The following is a 22,510-nucleotide window of genomic DNA, read 5'->3' on the forward strand; positions in this document are numbered from 1 at the left end:
TTTAGAAAACACTCCTGATTTAGGAAAGGTGACACTTGCATGTAAGACCCAAAATTTATAGGCTATGCAATAAATTCCAAGAAATTGAATCGGATAGCCGTAAGAAAACATCATCTTTATTAGCAGAGACTAAATGACTGAAGTTTTACTAAATACTAAATGCAGGTAAAGAATGTCAGTGGTCAGGCGGTACCAGAAACTATGCAGAAGTCAGGCTCGTCATTAACGATTGTGTGGCCTTCGGCAAGTAACCTAAATTCTCTGGGCCTTAGGAAGAACGAGGAAGTTGGATTATATCAGTGGTTTTCAGATGTGGCTTCAGAACCCCTTCGAGCAGCTGTGGGTCCCCCACCAGGCCTCTGCCGAGTTGGCCGAGAGCTTGGGGTGGGGAGGGAGGTTGAGGCCCAGGAAACTTTGTGTTACAGTAGCTAGTAGGCATTTTCAGTTTGTGGGACCATTAAATCAAGTGATCTTTTTTTTTTTTAATATTATTTATTTATTTGAGACAGAGAGAATGAGAGAGAGAGAGAGCACATGAGAGAGGGGAGGGTCAGAGGGAGAAGCAGACTCCCCGCCGAGCAGGGAGCCCGATGCGGGACTCACTCGATCCCGGGACTCCAGGATTGTGACCTGAGCCGAAGGCAGTCACTTAACCAACTGAGCCACCCAGGCGCCCAAATCAAGTGATCTTTAAGACCATTTCCAACTCTTACATTTCAGTCAATCCCTAGGGGAAAAAAATCGTCCTTAGTCAGCAGGAAGCAACCCAATAAGGAATTGGGCCTCTATGAAAGAACACTTTCAAATGGGAGAGGCAGTATGGGTTTGATCATTTCCCAGGGCTGCTGCTTGTCCGCAGTCAGATAAGTCTAAGATCTTTCCAAAGGCAAAGACAGGAGAGCTGAGAAAGGTTATTCTCTCTACCATCTCTCCTTCGAAGACATTGGGGACAGGAGTGAGAAAGGTCCCTTGAGTTGAGGGGGATCTCTGCATGCCCCTGTGTCTTCATGTGATCAGTCATGGGCTGGTCTGCGTTGATGTTGGCCCCGTGGTCTGCGTCGGAGTAACAGACAAACGATGGACACAGTGGCCATCTGTCATCATGCCAGACCAAGGAGGGGCTGAGAGGAGTGTGGCATGATCGAGCCCCAGCCAGAGGCTCTCACAGCTCACTGGCATCCAGATCCATAGCCTCTACCCCTGCATCCTGGGCACAGAGACTAGCTCAGGGGAAAGGGGACGAGGCGCAAGGGAAGAGAGAAGACTGCAGGGACCTAAAGTGTAATATCCATGGTGGCAGCTGAGCTGTTTGCCAGGAAGGAAAGTCTGGCACTAGATGCCAAGCATGTTTGTACTAGAATGGGGTTCACAAATTCAAACAGAGCACTGTCTGTTTTGAAGGACTCATGTGAAAGGTTTGTTTGTCCCAAGCCTCAACCCAGGAGTCTGCCTGTCATAAGCATGGTCAAGTCGTCCCCAGACCTTTGACTGTCATCTCCGAAATTCGGAAGACAAGGACGCAGGGCTTCCCACTCTCTGATGGGGAGTGGGAAAGTGTTTTTCGGAACACCTTGGCCTTTTGAATGGTAAGGGAGGGCTTTCTGTCAGAATTTCCTGCAGGACTTAACAGAGGTGGAAAGTTGAAATAACCCTAAAGGTATCAAAGCTGAGAAACTGCCCTCTTTATCCTAACAGCCTCAATTAGTTTTGGAAGGCTGTCAGTGGAGAAACTCAGGGCCGCGAATTCAGAAGGCAGCCGTGTTGGATGCATCGGGGGTGCTGGCCCCCCGGGGTACCACACCTGTCTCACACCTTGTCGCAGACCCAGCTGAAGAAAGCTGCACCCTGCTTGCATCTAGACCCCGACACACGGACCTCTAGATTTACACTCTGAACACTCAAGGAAGTGGTTGGTTGCGTGACACAAGGAGTCCTCTTTGGTAAATAACTTTTTTTTTTTTTTGCAAAAGCTTTATGGAAGAAAGCAGAGAGAAGGATGCCTTTCCGCTAGTGTTTTGGAAACCTGGATCTCATCAGCTTTCTGGTTGGTTTTGGCTGTCGAGGTTCCTTATGCCAGAGCCACCGTGAGCCAGGTTTCTGAGGTTCCTCCGGACCCATGTTGGCAGCCTCTTAAAAATAACTGTCATTCCAAGTTCAGCTAAAATATATAACTCAACAAATAAATACATATAAAGCGTATGAATAGAAGTAGCAAAGTGAGGGTTAGCGGACCCAAGAGTGACAGCCTTGCCATGAAAAATACCATAAAACACTCTTCGGAAGGTCAGTTGCTTATGTTACTACTGTACAGTAAATGGAGAGGCTCTGACCCATTTCTCATGATCCGTGATTTCCCATTTCTCTGCCGGGAGGTTTCGAGGAGCTGACCCCTTGCAAATTTTCCTGAAAAAACAAAACAAAACAAAAACTTCCCTCATGTCTGTCACTGTTTTCTCCCAGGCAGTGTGTGTGGGCAAGGGGTTCAGCGTCCTGGTAAAAGACATGAAATGTCACGCTCACATCTTCCCTTCTTTTTCTTCTAGAAATGTTCTTTATGATTTTGAATGGGAAATCCTCAAATAGAGGATTACATAATGTTTGCTGATCGAGCGTGCATGTGATAGATGAGAGCAGAGAGCCCAGTAGAGAAGGGAGAGTCTTCACGTTTGGACCCTATGCTCACTGCGGCCGGATATGGATGCTGACAGGTGGTGGTGGGGGCTCTGAAGGAGAATGAACTGTGGACCGAGAAGGAGTCAAGAGTCTGTGTTCTTTACCTGTGGTGCTTATGTTTTATCAAGGCTCTTCCCAACATTACCGTCAGAGAGGAGAGAAGACATTGAAGCCTGTTTTATGGGGAGCTGTTTGTTATACAGGGTGGCTTTCATTTTCAAGGCTCTACTATGTTCAGAAGAGTAAATGTTGGTGCTTTCAGTGTTCTTCCTCTCCCCCCCGCCGCCGCCCCTCCACCCCTCAGCTTCTGCTATCTGCCATGCATATATTTCATTTGGCATTTAAGTGCATGGTTCTTAAAACTGCTGACGAATAATCTCCCTTTCACATTTTGCTGGCACCGTGGTCTCCCTGTAAATGCTCTCTGCATGTTCTTGGGAAGTTGCGTAATTGCAGGTACTCTCGTTTACTGTGCAATATGCTCGGTGACTAATGGCCTAATCAGGACTTGGAAAATATATAAACAGTTCAACAGAAGCAATTGATTCACTGAGCTCTTTTCATCCAGACAAGGGTGAGCTAATGGGAGTTAGAAAGACAGAGGTGCACAGCCTTTAATGCACTGCAGTTAGAGCGTTCCCACAAACCCCGTGCCTTCCTGCTCATTGATGCCGTGTGTCCTGTTTCATATGCATGAGCCCGCGGTGCCAAGTGGTCGTCCTAATTGGCCCTTACTTGGTATTCCCTAATGTGGATGTTACGTGTGTTACCACTTTTTCCCCTTTCCTCTCAATACTCCTGACTGTGATGGTGTTGGAGGGGCAGGCTGTCTCATCGAGTGTGTCCCCCGTGGCGACACCCTGGCCCTGGTTTCTGAGGATAAAAGTTGCAGTGGAGACTCCAGAAGCAGGACCGTGTGGCTTACCTCGGCACGTTGTTGTCGACCCGAGTTCTTGTTCTCTTGTCCTCGGTGGTGCTTTTCCTTCCAAACGTCCAGTCGAGGTGCACGGAGGTAGGGACTTGCAGCGGGGACGGGGTATCCTAAAGAGGACCCAGGTGTCACCCTGGAGCCCTATCTGGTGGGGACGAAGGAGAGCAGTCATCACTGTCATGTGGGGAATGTCTTAGATATCCTCTAAATTCTGCATCTCGTCCCCACCCAGTCCTTTCCCATGCCAGATTTGCTATCTTTTAGCTTGACTGCTGATTGAATTTCTAAATTTTTGATGACATCGCTGAATCTCTAGAAGCTAGCGTCTCATTGATGGAATAATTCAGAGCGTTCGAAAAGAAATAATTAATGACGTGTTTTCTCAAATAAGATACATGCCTGTTCATTCATAAAGAAGAAAAAAAAAGAGTTCTTTCACACGTTCCCCGTCCCACATTCATGGTAATGTTTGGACGTCTTTCTGGCTATTTAGGAATTAGAGGGCCCCCAGGCTTCTTTCCGGAGAATAGCGAATGACCACTCATCAGTGTTATTTGGTTCACTTTAAGTTTTAAGCTGCTGGAGCATAAGGTTTCCCATACCTTCTGGGACCCTGTCGTCCTTCACTCCCTGCCTTGGGTGACATGCCCTCACCCTCGTGTGGGAGCTGCGGTGGGCCGTTCTTCCTTGGAGGATCTGGTGAATGTACGACACATTTTGCTGTTCGTATCATACCTTGTTAGCTCTCCCAGAGGAATGTGTGTTTTGGAAAAGTACAGTGGTTGAGAATTTCTCCGGGAGCTCAGCACACTGGGTTAGGAAGTGAGAAGAAAGGGAATGGGGTAGAGGGGGATGTTTGGGGGCTAACGGGCCTTTCTGGGGCTCTTGAAAGCAATAGATATTAAGGTCAACACATTGACCCAAGGCTACCTGCAGCTCTGCTTTGCACCATGACCCTCCAAAGAGACCATTTCTTGGGCTACTGTCCCCAGAAAAGCTGGGGTACAGAGCAAGGAGGCGGGGTGGTGTCCTCCCATACTTACTTAAATCCTGCATATTTTGTCAGACTTTTATTATGTGTATTATTTTTAATTTTTTTATTACATAGCAACCAGATTACGAATTCTTTAAAGAAATTGTTTTACTCTTAATACTGCTACATTAAGAACCTGAGATATAAAGCCACAGTTCCTTTAACTACAACAATAATAAACGTATTAATATGCATTAAGGTTAAAGAAGCTTAATAGTACAACAGAACAGAGCAAAATCTGCTGGAAGGCACTAACGGTTTAGCATTCTTCATCTAGTCCCTGCATTTAATTGCAGAAACAGAATACTTATTTTAAGAGACAATGATGTGTGGATCTCCGGCGAGTTCTTCCTCATCTAACTCAGTAGCTCCTGGACGCCAGTATACGTGAAAGTTACCGTAAAGAGTTGTATGCACAAAATCATGTTTGCAGTGTCTTACAGGAAAGTTAAGGGATTTTCAAAGTTAATTTGGATTATATGTGACTTTTGCTTAGCTTTTGAACTTAACCTCCCACGTAAAAACTGTACTCTACTGTCTTATCCTCCCTCCCTCCCTACTTTTCATCTTTTCCTTTTCTTCTCCTCTCCCTTCCGTCTGGTGGATTAAATCCCACAGCTTTTTTTTCTTGTGAAATCAAAATAGTGGTGTCTACTTATATTCAAACCAGAAAATGACTAGTATGCTGAATATTCAGATCTCTTAAGAAAAAAATAAATAATGCAAGTATTCTGTAAAAGTCTATCTAAATTCCCTACCCTGTGTTCCTCTGTGGCTTTCTGTCTTCAGTTTCCCATTTTTAGCTGGAAAAGAGTACCAGCCAAAAGACAGCCAGGTTCTCTTTGCAGCAAAGCATATCAAACCATCTGTAGATGAGAAAGTAACATTTTGGCTTAAAAGCTGCCTTCTAATATAAGACAGAATGGAGATGATAATAACTAATAGAGAATAGAAAAGGGCATTGTGAATAAGAATCTGAAAATAAGATTTTCCTAAATAACCCAAGGATATCCGGTAGTTTAAGACTTCTGTGATACAAACATGTACATTTTCTCAAAATCAAAAGGAATTAAACGAGAGACCCAAGAAGCCAGATTACAAAGAAGTATGGTAAGTGAAAGATACATCGAATGTTATTGCCAGAATTTGGAAAAACGAACAAGCAAACAACATTTTGGCTCAAGCAGCAGGTCCGTTTAGGCAAACAGCCATGGATGGGTAAAAGTTGCAAGAAAAAAAAAATCTCGTCATGCATCAAACACTTTCAGACAACCATTTCATTTTATTTTAAGTTTTATTTATTGAAGTAATCTCTAAACCCAACTAGGGGCTTGAACTCACAACCCTGAGATCAAGAGGCGCATGCTCTTCCAACTAGAGCCGGCCAGGCGCCCTGACAACCATTTAATTTCTTAAAATCTCACAGACATTTTATTTTATTTATTTATTTTTTAAGATTTCATTTATTTATTTGAGAGAGAGAATGAGATAGAGAGCATGAGAGGGGGGAGGGTCAGAGGGAGAAGCAGGCTCCTCGCTGAGCAGGGAGCCCGACGTGGGACTCGATCCCGGGACTCCAGGATCATGACCTGAGCCGAAGGCAGTCGCTTAACCAACTGAGCCACCCAGGCACCCCAAAATCTCACAGACATTTTAAAGGGAACGGTAAATACAGAAAACAGGTGATGATGGACGAAAACAGAATGAGTTAAGAGCAGTACTAGAAAATGAACAATGATATCTGAGTTTCCTCAGTTGTCTTTTGCTCACCGTCACAGTTAGTCATCCAGTGAGAAACAAACGTAGGTGAACATTTTAGCTGGCTTCAAAGGACAAATGTTCGTGTTGAATTTCACTGAATTGTAACCCTCAACAACCTACAGTGTAAACAGGACAAACTTCATCGGTGGGAGTGAAGCAGGATACAAGTAAAATGGGTAAAATAAACAAGATTTGAAGAAAAATCCTAGTATATAGAGAATTTAAAAATAGAAGACACCCCCCCATAAACAAGATTTGAAGAAAAATCCTAGTATATAGAGAATTTAAAAATAGAAGACCCCCCCCATAAACAAGATTTGAAGAAAAATCCTAGTATATAGAGAATTTAAAAATAGAAGACACCCCCCATAAACAAGATTTGAAGAAAAATCCTAGTATATAGAGAATTTAAAAATAGAAGACACCCCCCCCAAACAAGATTTGAAGAAAAATCCTAGTATATAGAGAATTTAAAAATAGAAGACACCCCCCCCCATAAACAAGATTTGAAGAAAAATCCTAGTATATAGAGAATTTAAAAATTGAAGACACCCCCCCCATAAACAAGATTTGAAGAAAAATCCTAGTATATAGAGAATTTAAAAATAGAAGACACCCCCCCATAAACAAGATTTGAAGAAAAATCCTAGTATATAGAGAATTTAAAAATTGAAGACACCCCCCCATAAACAAGATTTGAAGAAAAATCCTAGTATATAGAGAATTTAAAAATTGAAGACCCCCCCCATAAACAAGATTTGAAGAAAAATCCTAGTATATAGAGAATTTAAAAATAGAAGACACCCCCCCCGCCACCCCCCCGCCCCCCTTAATGAATACCTGTATTGCAGATTGGAGCCCTCCGCCTGCAAAGTTCACTGCTGTCCCTTCCCAGCACTCACCACATACCTCTTGATTCACACCTCATGGTTTGTTTACATATCTGCCTCCCGGACTCAGGGTGGAAAGCTTCTTTAAGGACAAGGACAAACTCTGGTTCCTTTTTACATTTCCCGTGGCGCTTTGCTCACTGCAGCCACTCAGACATTAGTCATCGATTTTTTTAAAAAAAAAAACAGCTAGCTTGGTAAGTGAAAATAAAATAAAACAGCAAAATGAGACAAACACTCAGATCTGAAATGTTACAAAATAATCGTCAACAGTGCTTGAATACAGGATCAAATGGACATACTAGTCCAGATACTGTGATGGAAGCATTGAGGCTGGTGTAAAACTTCTCTTTGTCAGCTGAAGGTTCCAGAACAGAGGCCAACGGCATAGCTAAATTTGTTAGGGAGATGTTTCCAACCCAAAAGAATCGTACTGAAATTCTTTTGTCACCATGAGCAATCGACAGTAGAAAATACAATTTGTGAGTTGGAAATCAGGGTAAGAAACCCAAATTGATATTCTTTTCTTAGAAAAAAAATATCCATTCTTCCACTTGTATTGCTTTCCTCTTTTATAGCTTTGGCTTCCTCTTTCCCGTTGTCTATTATCCCACCACTAGATGGACAGTGCAGGGACCATATTTTATTCCTATGTATTCTTGGAGTCTAGCACAAAGTAGGCACTCAGCAACTGTTGAATGAAGAAATAAGATGTTTCAATTTCCCTAACAGCTAAAAGGATATATAAAACCAGTGCTAAGATCAACAAGAGTTGGTTTCATATGCTGGTAATTGTGGGTTTGGAAATAAGGAGCTACTTTATACATTATTTTTATAGAAGTGTGTCATATACCTGAGTAACTTTCAAAGTAAAAATTTATAGTTGTGGGATATTAAAGCTGGCAGGGACTTAAAACCTGTAGCTCAATCCACTTAAGAGCATTCCCCTGCTCTTCTCAACTAGCCATATAAAAGCGCCGGGAGTGTGAGTTAGTAAATAATCTTTTCAGAACCTTAGCTTTGTATATGTTTTCAGCAGATTGCAAACTCACCCACACTTGCTACTTTATTACTACTGTGGTGGAGTCATTCCTGGCCCGATGAGCGTAGCTGGCTTGGAGACAGAGGCTCTGGGTTGTTACCCTGTTGTTACCTGTCTTGATGTTCCCATTCATAATGCCGCACTTTGGAATTTGTGATTTTTGCATATTAGAGACAATGGCTAATGATGTCCCAGGTCTTTTTCCCTGTTCCCCTGCTGCATCATCTTCATCCCCGGCAGTATGCTACACCCCAGTTTTAAATAGCATACAATATTCATCTCCACTTCCCCCTGAAAATTCTTTCCCTGTCCCCTCCCTCCTCATATGTACTGCTTGTCACGAATGCTTGAATTTCACATGTTTGAAATGAGCTGAGAAAGGTATCTCTGGCTACCAGGGTTGAGCACCCTACGGCCAGTATCAGTAGAAAGAAAGTTGAGTGTAGAATCCATAATGAGTATGGGGTTTGGTGTAGGACCTTGACTCTTAGATCTTCAGAGTCACATGATCTTATTTGCAGGCTTTCTAAGAAGATTGTGCACTTGGAGAAAGGCCTCTGAGAAAAAAACGTGAAATTCTAAAGTCTTAGGATTGATACGGCAGTCGTGGATGGAGGATTAATCTACAGAGACTGTAGTTAACTGATCGGTTAAAAAGCCATTGGTTACTTGTAGGTACCAGGGATGTGTCTGCTAACATGCCTGAAAGAACATTCTGGAGAGCCACTTCCCTCCAGAAGGCTCTGGCTTTCAGTTAGACTAATGGAGATCCTGTGAATTTCACATGCCATCTTGGAAACTGTAGTCTTGTTTCAGATTCCAGGAAGAACAGGACTTGTGTTTCCCATTTACTGTTTTGTTATTTTGAAATTGAAATGGCAAGTCTGAGCAGAATTAAGAATTACGTAAAACAGGATCTTTTAACATCTTTGTTTAAGTCCTTTTCTTAGAACTTGCCAAGGACATTATCTGTGTCTCTAGTAGACTGGCTTCTTATTCCCAGACAGTGGCTATTTCCCAAGATCCGATTCCAGAACATCTGTTCTGTCATCGGTCAGGCTTTCAGTCATCTCCTATTTGATTTATGCTGTGTTAAACCTTCTGATGGAAAGGACTTTTATTAATGATGTTTAGGTAATAAAGTTGCAGAAGGCTTTAGAAAGGAACAGTCAAATAGCGAGCTTTGGCCCAGTTAGCCTTTCTAGTGGCAGAATGGATTGTGAGCTCATTGGCAGGTTTGGGTTGTGGGTCATTGTGGAACAGTCATGTTTCCGTTGCCTGTGGCTGGGAATATGTATAGTGGGGCCATTAAAAAAGCCTGTGGTTGAGTTCTGACTTAGAGCTGATTTGAACTGCCAAACAGACTGAATTCGTGGGAAACTAGTTTAAATGAGACCAGCTGCAACGTAAGAGTGTATATATACACACATGCTGGAGGCTTCTCCCTCCGTCAGGGGGGACGGAAGGAGAGAGCAACGGAGCGCTAGGTAAATGGGCCTGAGACTGGGGGATCCCAGCTGGGGGCCACTTCTTCCTGCTCAGAGGACATTGGGCAATGCCTGCAGCCATTTTTGGTTGTTATAAGTGGTGGAGAGGGGGGTAGGTCTACTGGCCTCTAGTGGGTAGAGATCAGAGATACCACTAAGTATCCCACTGTGCACAGAACAGTCCCCACAACAAAAGAATGATGTAGCCCCAAATGTCAATAGTGCTGGAACTGAGAAACCCTGGCTTCGACCCTCTCCTCTTTGTACTTTTTCAAGGTGATCCACCAGCCTGTCATGGTGGATGGTGAGAAGATAAGCTGCAGGTGTGAGCCGGATAAGGGGAGAAGTGGGTAGAGAAAGTGGCAGTGTTGTTTGAAACTTTTGGGGCCATAGCTCAGTTGTACCCAAGGGAACATGTGGGATTCTGTCTTTTATGTGCTTGGGAAAACTGAAAAGTGTGTGGGCCCCTGGGCCATGGCGTTTCTGTTAGAGGTAACCTGTGTGTTTATCGTTTTTTCCTTCAAAGAACCTGTATTCGTTTTTTATTGCTACTGCAACAAACTAGCATAAACTTGGTGGCTGAAGACAACACAGATTTATTGTCTTACGGTTTTGTAGGTCAGAAATCCAACACAGGTTCTCACCAGGCTAACATCAAAGCATCTGCAGGGCTGCGATCCTTGTGGAGGGAATCCATATCGTAGCCTTTTCTGGTTCCTAGAGGCCACTTGTATTCCTTGGCTTGTGGCCTTTTTCTCTACCTTCAAAGCTGGTAACACAGCATCTCCCTGTAGTCACCTATCCCTTCACTCTATTCTTCTGCCTCCCTCTTCCGCTCCTGAGGACCCTTGCAATTACACTAGGCCCACCTGTGTAATCCGGGATGTTCACCCCAGGGTTCTGAACGGCGTCACATCTGTGGAATTCCTTTTTTCAATGCAAGGTGACATTCACAGGTTATGGGCATCAGGATGTGGACATTTTGGGAGGGGGGCATTTTTCTGCCTATTGCAGAACCCAATGCATTTGCCAGGACCGCATTTTGCTGACTCAAGCTAGATACATAAAAAAAGAGGAATTGTAAGAATTGTTTGAAATATAGTAGTCTCTCCTCCCCCCTTGCACCACCCCGCCATCCGTGGTTCCGCTTTCCACGGTTTCAGTTACTTGTGGTCAACTGTGGTCCAGAAGCAGATGATCCTCCTTCTGGCATATCCCTGGAAGGTCAACATTAGCCTAATGCTACGTCACAGTGCCTACCCCATTCACCTTACTTCATCTCATCACGCATCCTTTTATCATCTCGAATCATCCCAAGAAGAAGGGTGGGTACAGTACAGTAAGATATTTTGAGAGAGAGACCACATCACGTACAAGCTAGAAGGACCCCAAAATCGCGAACACTCCCTTGGGGACTGAGGAGATCAGGCATCCTGACCTTGTGGGCTGGCTCCAGAAAGACAAGCCCCCTAAACTTCAGGTTTTGAAAATCAATGGGGATTAACCCAGGAGAATTATAGACTATAAGGAATGGAGATCCTGTTCTGTAAGGTCTCATGTGCAGACCCACTTACCCTCAGATCCAGCACAAAATCAATAGATTGAAAATCATCTAGACCAGAAGTGAAGGAGACCCACTTACTAATGTTGAAGTTGCTGCTGGAGAGGCAGGAGCCTGCAGGGACTTTATCTGGGGGATGGAAATGCTGGTGGATGACATTTTTACAATCTCATTCTAACTTGCTGGTGAAGGAACCAACAAGCACCACTTTTGGCACCCTTCCTCTGGCCTGCCAGAACTGGAGGGTGTGCTCTGCCCACACGGCAGCATAACCAAGCTGGGTGAGTGCCCCATGCTCTGCCTACCCTATGTAGCACAGGAGCTGCAACAGGCCTAGGCTCACACCCTGAGCCCCACCCAACCTGTGTAGCTGCTGAGCCAAAACCAGTGGGGTAAGTGCCCAATCTCTGCCCTCCCCATGGAGTGAGCCACAGTTGGGCTGGTGACCCTGAGCCCCACCCTCTCTTCATAGCAGCCAAGCCATAATCGGTCTGGTTGGCCACTCTGAGCCTGGCCCAGCCAGCCCAGAGACAGAACTGAAACTGGACAGGCAAGTTGCTTGAACCCCACTTTCCCTGCATAGTGGCTCAACTTCAGTTGGGCCAGGTGAGTGCCCCAAGCCCTGCCCGCCCCATGCTGCAGTGGGTGGGCTACAGTTGAGCTGGCGAGTGCCCAAGCCCTACCCGCCCCATGCTGCAGCCATGGCCCTATCATAGTCAGTGGGCACATGCAGCACACATGAATGACCATAGAGCCCCTGGCTCTGGTAGCCAGAGATTGAGCTTTGGGGCCATATGGAACAGTCACTATACAAGATCACTCCAAGACTAGGGAGGTAGTCATTTCTTCTAATACACACAAAAACAGAGAGATAGGCAAAATGAGGAGACTGAGGAATATGTTCCAATCCAAAGAACAAGGCAAATCCCCAGAAAAAGACCTTAATGAAGTAGAAGTAAGCAGTCTGCCTGACAAAGAGTTCAAAGTAATGGTCATAAAGATGCTCACTGATTTCAGAAGAAAAATGGATGAACACAGCAAGAACGTCAACAGAGAGATAGAAAACATAAGCAGGTACCAAATGGAGGAAGTTGAAACTGAACTGAAAAATACATTAGCGGGTTCAGCAAAAGAATGGATGAAATAGAAGCATGGATTGGTGAGCTGGAAGGCAAAGTAATGGAAAATATTCAGACAGATTAAAAAAAAAAGAAAAGAAATGAGGATATCTTAAGGGACCTCTGGGACATGATCAAGTGGAATAACATTTGCATTATAGGACTCCCAAAGGGAGAAGAAAGAGGGAAAGGGCCAGAAAAATTATTGAAGAAATAATGGCTGAAAATTTCCCTAATCTGGGGAAGGAAACAGACATCTAGGTCCAGGAAGCCCAGAGAGTTCCAAATAAAATGAACACAAAGAGAAACACAGCAAGACACATTATAATTAAAATAGTAAAAGTTAAGAATAAAGAGAGAATCTTAAAAACAGGAATAAAAGCAACATGCTATATACAAAGGAAACCCCATAGGCTATCAGCAGATTTTTTTAGCAGAAACTTTACAGGCTAGAAGAGAATGGTGTGACATACTCCAGGTGCTAAAAGGAAAAAACTGCTAACCAAGAAGTCTCTATCTGGCAAGGTTATCATTCAGAATTGAAGGAGAGATTAGGAGTTTTCAGGATAAGTGAAAACTAAAGGAGTTCATCACTACTGAATTAGCCTTACAAGAAATGGTAGAGGGACTTCTCTGAGTTAAAAAGAAAAGGTCCTAATTAATAATTAGTAATAAGTAAGAAAACATACTAAAGTAAAAATCTTACAGGGGAAGGTAAATAAATAATAAAGGTAATGGATCAACCACTTATAAAGCAAATATGAAGGGTAAAAGACAAAAGTAGCAAAATTAATTAAAAATACAATAATAATTAAGGGATACATAAAATAGTGAAATGTGTCATTAAAAATATAAAATATGGGAGGGTGGGGTAAAAATAAAGCTTTGCAATATGTTCACACTTAAGTTACTATTAAGGTAAAAGAGACTGTTCCTTACATAAAATGTTCTATGTGAACATCACTGTAACCACAAAGAAAAAATGTATAGTAATATGCAACAGCAAAAAAAAAAAAAAAAAGGCATTTAAACCTAACACTAAAGAAAACAATCAAAGGAGAAGAGAAGAGAGAAAGAAAAGAGGAAAGGAACAGAATGACAAAATCAGCCAGAAAACAGTTACCAAAATGGCAGTAAGTACATACTTACCAGTAATTACTTTAAGTATAAATGGATTAAATTCTCCAATCAAAAGACATAATGTGGCTGAATGGGTTAAAAAGCAAGCCCCTTCTATATGCTGCTTATAAAAGACTCACTTCAAACCTAAAGACACTCACAGACTGAAACTGAAGGGATGAATATACCATGCAAAAGGAAATGAAAAGAAAGCCGAGGTAGCAATACTTTTATCAGACAAAATAGACTTTAAAACAGAGTATAACAAAAGACAAAGAAGGGCATTACATAATGATAAAGGGGTCAGAGTCCAACAAGAAGATTAAAAAATTTGTGGACATTTATGCACCAACATAGGAGCATCTAAATATATTAAGAAAATATTAACAGAAGTAATGGGAAAAATAGACAACAGTACAGTAATTGTAGGGACTTTAATACCCACTTATATCGATACATAGATCATTCAAATAGAAAATCTAAATAAAGAAACATTGACCTTAAATAATACATTATACCAGTTGGATGGACTTAATAGATTTTTACAGAACTTTCCATCCAAAAACAGCAGAATAGAGATTCTTCTCAAGTGCGCATGGAACATTCTCTGGGATAGGTCACGTGTTAGGCCACAAAATTTAAGAAGATTAAAATCACATCAAATATCATTTCTGACCACAATATAGGAAACTGGAAATTAATTATAAGAAGAAAACTGGAAAAAACACATGACTAACAACATGCTATTAAATAACCAGTAGGTGGGGGCGCCTGGGTGGCTCAGATGGTTCAGCGTCTGCCTTCAGCTCAGGTCATGATCCCAGGGTCCTGGGATCGAGCCCCACATTGGGCTCCTGGCTCAGCGAGGAGCCTGCTTCTCCCTCTCCCTCTGCCTCTCTCCCTGCTCATGCTTTCTCTCTCTCTCTGTATCTCTGTGTCTCAAATGAATAAATAAAATCTTTAAAATAAATAAATAAATAAATAAATAAATAAATAACCAGTAGGTGAATGAAGAAATCAAAGAAGTCAAAAAATATTTTAGACAAATAAAAATGGAAACATAACATTCCAAAATCTTTGAGATGGAGTAAAAGCAGTTCTAAGAAGGAAGTTCATAGTGATACAGCCCTACCTAGAGAAACAAGAAAAATCTCAAATAAACAATGTAGTTTTACATTTAAAGAAATAGAAAAAGAACAAAGGATCATGTACCATGACTAAATGGGATTTATTCCAGGGATACAAGGATGGTTTAACACCTACAAATCAATCAGCATGATAGACCATGTTTATAAAACACAGGATAAAAATCATAATCTCAATAGATGTAGAAAAAGCAATTGACAAAATTTGGCATTCTTTTATGATAAAAACTGTCAATAAAGCAGGCATAGAGGGAATATACCTCGACAAAATAAAGGCCATATATGACAAACCCACAGCTAACATCATACTCAGTGGTGAAAAGCTGAAAGCCTTTCCTCTAAGAATAGGAACAAGACAAGGATGCCTGCTCTAGCCACCTTTATTCTTTTTTTTTTTTTTTTTTAAGATTTTATTTATTTATTTGACAGAGAAAGACACAGCGAGAGAGGGAACACAAACGGGGAGTGGGAGAGGGAGAAGCAGACTCCCCGCCGAGCAGGGAGCCCGATGCGGGACTCGATCCAGGGACTCCAGGATCATGACCTGAGCCGAAGGCAGTCGCTTAACCAACTGAGCCACCCAGGCGCCCTAGCCACCTTTATTCAACAGAGTATTAGAAATCCTAGTCACAGAAATTAGGCAAGAAAAAGAAATAAAAAGCATCCAAATTGGAAAGGAAGAAATAAAACTGTTGCTGTTTACAGACGACATGATACTGTACATAGAAAACCCTAAAGCTTCTACCAAAAAACTGTTAGAACTAATACATGAATTCAGTAAAGTTGCAGGACTCAAAATTAATATATAGCAGTCTGTTTTGTTTCAATATATTTATAATGAACTATCAGAAAGAGGAATCAAGAAAACAATCCCATTTAGAATTGCATAAAAAAAGAGTAAAATACCTGATGAGCACTGTGTGTTATATGTAAGAAATGAATCACTAAATTCTATTCCTGAAACCAATATTACACTATATGTTAACTAACCAGAATTTAAATAAAAACTTTTTGAAATGTTAAAAAAAAATACCTAGGAATAAATTTAACCAAAGAGGTGCAAGACTTGTACTCTAAAAACTATAAGGCACTGATGAAAGAAAGTGGAGATGACACAAAGAAATGGAAAAACACTCCATACTCATGGATTGGAAGAAAAAATACTGCTAAAATATCTATACTTACCCAAAGCAATCTACAGATTCAATACAATTTCTATCAAAATAGAGGTGGGTGGATGGTTGAAACAGGTGACGGGGATTAATATATACAGATTTTCAGTTATAAATAAGTCACAGGTATGTAATGTACAGCAAAAGGAATATAGTCAATAATATTGTAATAAGTTTATTTGGCAAAAGGTGGTAACTAGACCTGTCATGGTGATAATTTCCTAATATAGAAAAAAATATTGCACCACTGTCTTATATGACCAAAAGTAATATTATACATTAATTATAATTCAATACAAACAAATAAGCTTCATCATAGGTATGTATGTATGGGGAAAAAACATAGTATACATAGGGTTTGATACTGTCTGTGGTTTTAGGCACCCACTGGGGGTCTAGGAATGTATCCCCCATGAATAAGGGGGGACTACTGACATCCTCTTTTCAGTAGTATAATTTCAGTGTTTTCTTTTTTTTAAAGATTTTATTTTTTTGACAGAGAGAGACACAGCGAGAGAGGAAACACAAGCAGGGGGAGTGGGAGAGGGGGAAGCAGGCTTCCTGCGGAGCAGGGAGCCCAATGCGGGACTCGATCCCAGGACCCTGGGAACATGACCTGAGCCGAAGGCAGATGCTTAACGACTGAGCCACCCAGGCACCCCTAATTTCAATGTTTTAGAAGCAATCTTCCTTTTGGTCAATGTAGGGTGACACAGAAAACATTTGGAGGATGTTGAAAGGCAATTCTTTATTTATTTTTATTTTTATTTTTATTTTTAAAGATTTTATTTATTTATTTGAGACAGAGAGAATGAGAGAGAGAGAGGCACATGAGAGGGGGGAGGGTCAGAGGGAGAAGCAGGCTCCCCGCCGAGGAGGGAGCCTGATGCGGGACTCGATCCCGGGACTCCAGGATCATGACCTGAGCCGAAGGCAGTCGCCCAACCAACTGAGCCACCCAGGCGCCCGAAAGGCAATTCTTTAAATTGGCAAAGACACATTACAAAGAAGAGAGAAGGAGAGGGAAACACATAGGGAAGGACACTACGGGCAGGGGGTTTGAAAACTTATATATGCAGCCAGTCCTTACTTAGGGGTAAGGAGAGAGCTTGTTGAAAATTCGGATTCCTGGGCCCGAGGAGCCTGATGAATGGATCAGGGACATGCCCAGGGGTTGTATTTTTCGTGAGCCACTCTCCTGTGACACATTCAACATAAAAGGTTCTTGGATCACATTTTGAGAAACAAAATGTTAATAACTATTTTAAAGCAAATATATATTTTGATAATTCAGTGCAAAATTAAATCATTGCATAATATTGATCTTAGAGGACAGAATAAATATGTTTATTGACATTCTTGTCATTTCAGTTATATTGGAGGACATGTGATTTGTTTTTGGCAGATCTAAATCCTTATTCTATTAAGCCATATTTATGTTCAAAATACATAATGATTTTGACCCTTGGTTGTTCTTGTTAAGACTGTCATCCTCTCTGTGTAATTGTTAAATTGATCAAAACATCATTTTGGCTTCCTAATATTTAAGGAGAACTAGTGACTCTTGGGAATGTTGATGAGTCTCCAAGTCCTTTTTAAACCAGTTACAACCAGGCTATCATTTTGAGTTTATTTGAACACAACATTTGTGAATTTCTTAACACACAGCAGTTGATCCGCAAATGCTAGCTTGAGGAACAACCTGATTAGTTTGAGCTAGTCCTGGGACATTTTAGGAATGGAAACACGAGTTCAGAATGCCCATCCATCTGATCCTGAAGGCCACCCACCTTCCCTATGGAACCTTCCCTGAACCCTTTCCTGCCTAAAATGGCTTCCTCCTCTAAAATTCCAAAGCTTTTCTCTTGTTCTCGTACTATACCTCCATCTGTCTTCCCAGATGGAGGCTAAATTTCCCAAGGGCCTGATCCATATCAGAGAAGGTTTCCTCTACTCCAGACAAGCGCCTGACAGAATTTCCTTACAAAGCATCGTAAGAAGTGTGCTGATGACTTGACTCACCTCTCTTGACAAGGATGTCATCATCTTACAGTTTTTCGGATATTGTTCCTCAGTTGCTTTAGAAATTTTAAACTTTGCGGTGACTTTTTGTCACATCAGCTATAAGAATCATGATTTACTGAGCTTTTTAAAGTTAATGATGTCACGATATCAAAAATGAGCTGGAGCGAATCTCCTTGAATGAGGGGTGGTTTGTAAGCTGGATGATACGTTCCACATGTCATATCCAAGTGAAATGTAAAGTGGGGTTGTTGGCGTGGGGTTTGGGGGAGAAGCAGTTGCTGTACGTTACTTGGTAGAATTCATATTCATATCTTGTCAGTTTATAGTGAGCCAGAGATTTAAAATAACATTTGTTTCTGTTTTAGTAACTGCTTTTTTAAAAAAAATATCCCAGATCATTATGTTTTCGTTTTCTTTAACTTGACTTCTAGTAGTGTTTTTAATACGTGGCCTTTCAAGCAGTAATGAAACATATCAATGCAACTTGGCAGCGCCTAACAGGACATGCTTCTAGGATTATTCTTAATGATTAAAAGTCAAATTGAGTTTTAAAAAAAAAAGCTGACCCAAAACATAGATGAGCCAAGAAAACCCAGAGGAAAAAAATCTGTGAATGAAACATTGGTTCTTGGCCTTTTATGTGTCTCCACATCTATGTTCTCCAGATCTCTTCTTAATGGCGCATTCACAACAAAAGGGGAAGGGTGGTTGGGATCACAAAATGTGATTTACTGGTGTGTGGTTCACATTCCCCCTTCCTCTTCAGGGATAGTTTGAAGAGCATGCTGTAGTTATCCATGGTTTTCGGTTCTGTTGGGGAAGGCAGTCACAAGATCTGTTTGGGGGCGCTCTGGAGAGTTGGTTGGAGGACCAGGAGGACCGTCAAGCATCTAGGTGGGTGGGCAGGAGAGGTGGTAGAGCAGAGCAGTAATGCCAGGTGGGTGGAAAAGGAAATGTTCCAGAAGTGGAACCAGGAAGTAGAATTGATAGGATTGGGAACCAGCTCACTTGTGAAATAAGGGGGAAGGCAGAGTGTTGAATCTGGAGTTCTCAATTTCAGCATCTCAGTGATGCTGGGGTACCAGGAACAGGCATAGTGGATCCCTAAAAGGGATGGGACCTCAGAGTCTTTCTCACCATGCAGCAGTATATCACTTATTTTTTCCTTTTGATCCTGTAGCTTACCCCTTCTTGGTTGGGGTTCATAGCTAATGGCTCCTTGAGCTTCACTCGGGGGGTTGGGGATCTGAGGTGTCAGGTGCTCAGGGGTGTGTGGGTACCACCGATGCGAATGTGGAGGGCAATAAAAAAGGAAGTGTTAGTTTAGAGCTGTCCAAGTGTATAATATGAAAGGCAGTTTAAAAAGAAAAATTGCCAGCCTAAGATTGCTCACTTCAGATTTCGAGAGCATTGGGAGAAGTGCTCACCAAGTAAGAACATCAGCCCTTCACTAAATAATGGCAGTGATTCAGAGAACTTTCTTTTGTGGTACAGCACACGGAGTGGTCCAGCAAGACAGAAAGAGAACAGTGCTTCATAAACTATAATTACTTCAGTGTTGCCATAAGTAAATACTTAAAGTATACTAAAATGGCAACATCAGGAAATATGACTAAGAAGTTAGTATGTAACACACCCTTTTCCCCACCTTTGTGGTTGTTGAAAATTTCCACCAAGAATGATAAAGAAGGTTAAGATCGGGGCTGTTAGGTTTCAGAGGAAGGCCGAAATTTGCATGGTTCTGTAAATCCAGTCATGGCGCTCACAAATGGAAACCCAGTATTTAAGTTAGGTAGTCTGTGACAGTAATTAGAGATGCACCATTGTGGTGGCTTTCCATTCTTCTGTGCAGTAGTTTGGAATGGTAAAAAAACAAAACAGCCCTGCTCCTAACCATGTCACTTACAAATACACAAGCCTCCAATCTATTTGGTTGGTCTGAGAGAAAGGGCGGTTTTGGGGAATGAAATGCCCTTGTAAGTCTGACATAATAAAGAAGGATTATCAGGTGTTGTTATCACCAGATATTAGATCATACCATTTTTTTAAAAAAAGATTTTATTTTTTTTATTTGAGAAAGATTATTTATTTGAGAAAGAGAGCACACACCCATGAGTGAGCTGGGGCAGGGGTGGGGGAGGAGCAGAAGAAGAGGGACAAGCAGACTCCGTGCTGAGCGTGGAGCCCAACGCGGGGTTGATCCTACAACCCTGAGATCATGACCTGAGCGGAAACTAAGAGTCAGCCACTCAAGTGACTGAGCCACCCAGGCGCCCCTAGATCATACCATTTATGCAAAGTATGCAGCGTAATTTTTCCAAGAGTAATTATGGTGCCAAGAGAATGAGTTGGATTCTTCTGTGTTCTGTAGTCTGTGGTGCACAGACCTATCCATTAAAAAGCTCCATGCCAGTTTGAGTATTCATGTTGAAAACAGATATACAGAACACTTGAGTGGGACATGGAAGTGTAGGTAGTGGATGTCATTAAGAATGGCTGAGCATTTAGAAAGGGTGAGACACAATCGATGGATTTCTGGGTATATCCCAAATCCACCTTTTTTTTTTAAATCCTGCTTTCTTCTCAAATCAGTTCACATTAGGATGGACCTAATTCTGTCTACTCTGAGAATGTCACAAATAAACTGGCATGGGGTTTTCAGTGAACACCATTGATGATACTGTAGACCACTATTCTCTTTAAAAATATCTACAATTTCTGGCTGAATTCCACTGCCAATTTTTGTTTAATCTCAGGACTGAAGAATCTAAAGATGTTTAAAAATAAAACTGACATAAAATTATACTCCTGTGTCCTTTAGTCTTCACCCAATCAAGAAAAATACAAGCAAGCATGGTATGCTTGTGTTTGGCCCTTGGGAGGTGCTGTGAGCTTCTCCAGAAGGTCTTGAGAACATTCGCCATCTACTTATAGCTGCGAAAAGAAAAGACTTATGCAGGTGAAGCTGCATTACCCACCGTCAGGGAGTGCACCAGTAAGCCCACAGGGGTGGGGTTCCCTGCCCAAGGAGATTCGAGGAAAGGGGGCAGGGGTAGTTCTGGGAGGACAGCTGTCTTGAGCTGGGTGGTGGAAAATGATTAACACTGATCTAGGAAGGTGTTCGGTATGTTTTAAATGATTCTGGGGTAGCAGAGGGAAAGCCATTGAGGTTAGGGAAATAATGGGCACAGGTGTATAGTGACCCAAGGGAGCTAAGGGTTAAGAAAGCACTTGAAAAGGAAGCACAGACGTATGTCACACATTTCAGGTTTGGTTCCAGACCACTGCAATAAAGCAAATATCGCCATAAAATGAGTCAGATGGATTCTTGGGTTCCCAGTCCTTAACAAAAGTCATGTTTACGCTATACTATAGACTACTAAGTGTGCGTAATGTCTAAAAAACAATATATATATTAATTTAAAAATACTGTCTTGCTAAAAAATGCTAACCATCATCTGAGCTTTCAGTGAGTCGTAATCACTGATCACCGATCACTATGACAAATGTAATAATAATGAAAAAGTTCAAAATATGATGAGAATTCCCAAAATGTGACACAGAGACACAAAGTGAGCCAATGCTGTGCTGAACAAACAGCGCTGATACACTTCCTCTGGGCAGGGTTGCCACAACCTTCACTTTGTAAAAAATATAATATCTGATAAGCACCCTGAAACTCAGTGCAATAAAACGAGGTCTGCCTGTACTTTCTCCTTGCCTTATTGTGGCATTTAGAGATGACAGGCATTTCGATTGTCCCTGTTTCATGAATGTGCTTTCAGAGAGAGGGAGTACGGACTCAGGGTACCTTGGGTTTTGTTTCCAGAACATCATTACAAGTGCTCCATCCTCATGACTTTTTAAGAATCAGAAGATTGGGCTTCACAGCATCCAGCCTATGTGGCTTTTGAGTGAGACTTCTCTTTTTCTTTCTTTTTTTTTTTTTTTAAAGATTTTTTATTTATTTATCTGAGAGAGAGAATGGGAGACAGAGAGCATGAGAGGGGGAGGATCAGAGGGAGAAGCAGACTCCCTGCCGAGCGTGGAGCCCTATGCGGGACTCGATCCCGGGACTCCAGGATCATGACCTGAGCCGAAGGCAGTTGCTTAACCAACTGAGCCACCCAGGCGCCCCGAGACTTCTCTTTTTCATGGGATAACGTGGATAGTCTGCTTTGGGAGGCAGAAGAATGTTCCCATTAGGCACCTTTATTAGTGTGGGCTCCAGACTAATTAATCGAGCAGCTACTCACTTTGAAACGGAAAACGGAAGAAGATACTTCATGATTTTTTTGGAATAACAGCCAGAGAAGAATCTGGATTACTAAACCGTGAACTGGAAACGAGGAGTTAAGAGAGAATCTTTGGTGTCAGACAGAAGTTGGAGTCCTAAATCTGTCACTTAGCCCCTTAAGTACGTTATTTAGCTCTATTCACCTCCATTTCTTCATTTAATAAAGGTAGAACGATGCAAATGTCTACCACCTGGGGTGATTGTAAGGCCTAAAGGAAATAATGTAATTTGAGGGTTTAACACTGAAATTTTAGCT

The 22,510-nt window shown here is 41.9% G+C and overlaps 1 protein-coding gene and 1 long non-coding RNA gene across 18 annotated transcripts in view; one reads left to right on the top strand and one right to left on the bottom strand.

Annotated features, from left to right (window-relative positions):
- The window catches only part of ATXN1 (ataxin 1), a 407,605-nt gene that overhangs the window by 75,618 nt on the left and 309,477 nt on the right, over positions 1–22,510 (top strand). The window lies entirely within an intron of this gene.
- Positions 1,673–7,414, bottom strand: LOC135365527 (uncharacterized). Of its 2 annotated transcripts, none has more exons than XR_010413482.1 (3): positions 7,308–7,414; positions 3,599–3,749; positions 1,673–2,403 (listed from the first exon to the last, which is right to left on the bottom strand). It is a non-coding gene; the product is annotated as an uncharacterized LOC135365527 (long non-coding RNA). The 2 variants fall into 2 exon arrangements; XR_010413483.1 differs by lacking the exon at positions 7,308–7,414 and adding an exon at positions 6,408–6,503.

The sequence above is a fragment of the Mirounga angustirostris genome, unplaced genomic scaffold, assembly GCF_029215605.1.
Source record: "Mirounga angustirostris isolate CCGP_5_RB_7025 unplaced genomic scaffold, mMirAng1.0.hap1 SCAF_8, whole genome shotgun sequence".
NCBI lineage: Eukaryota > Metazoa > Chordata > Mammalia > Carnivora > Phocidae > Mirounga > Mirounga angustirostris.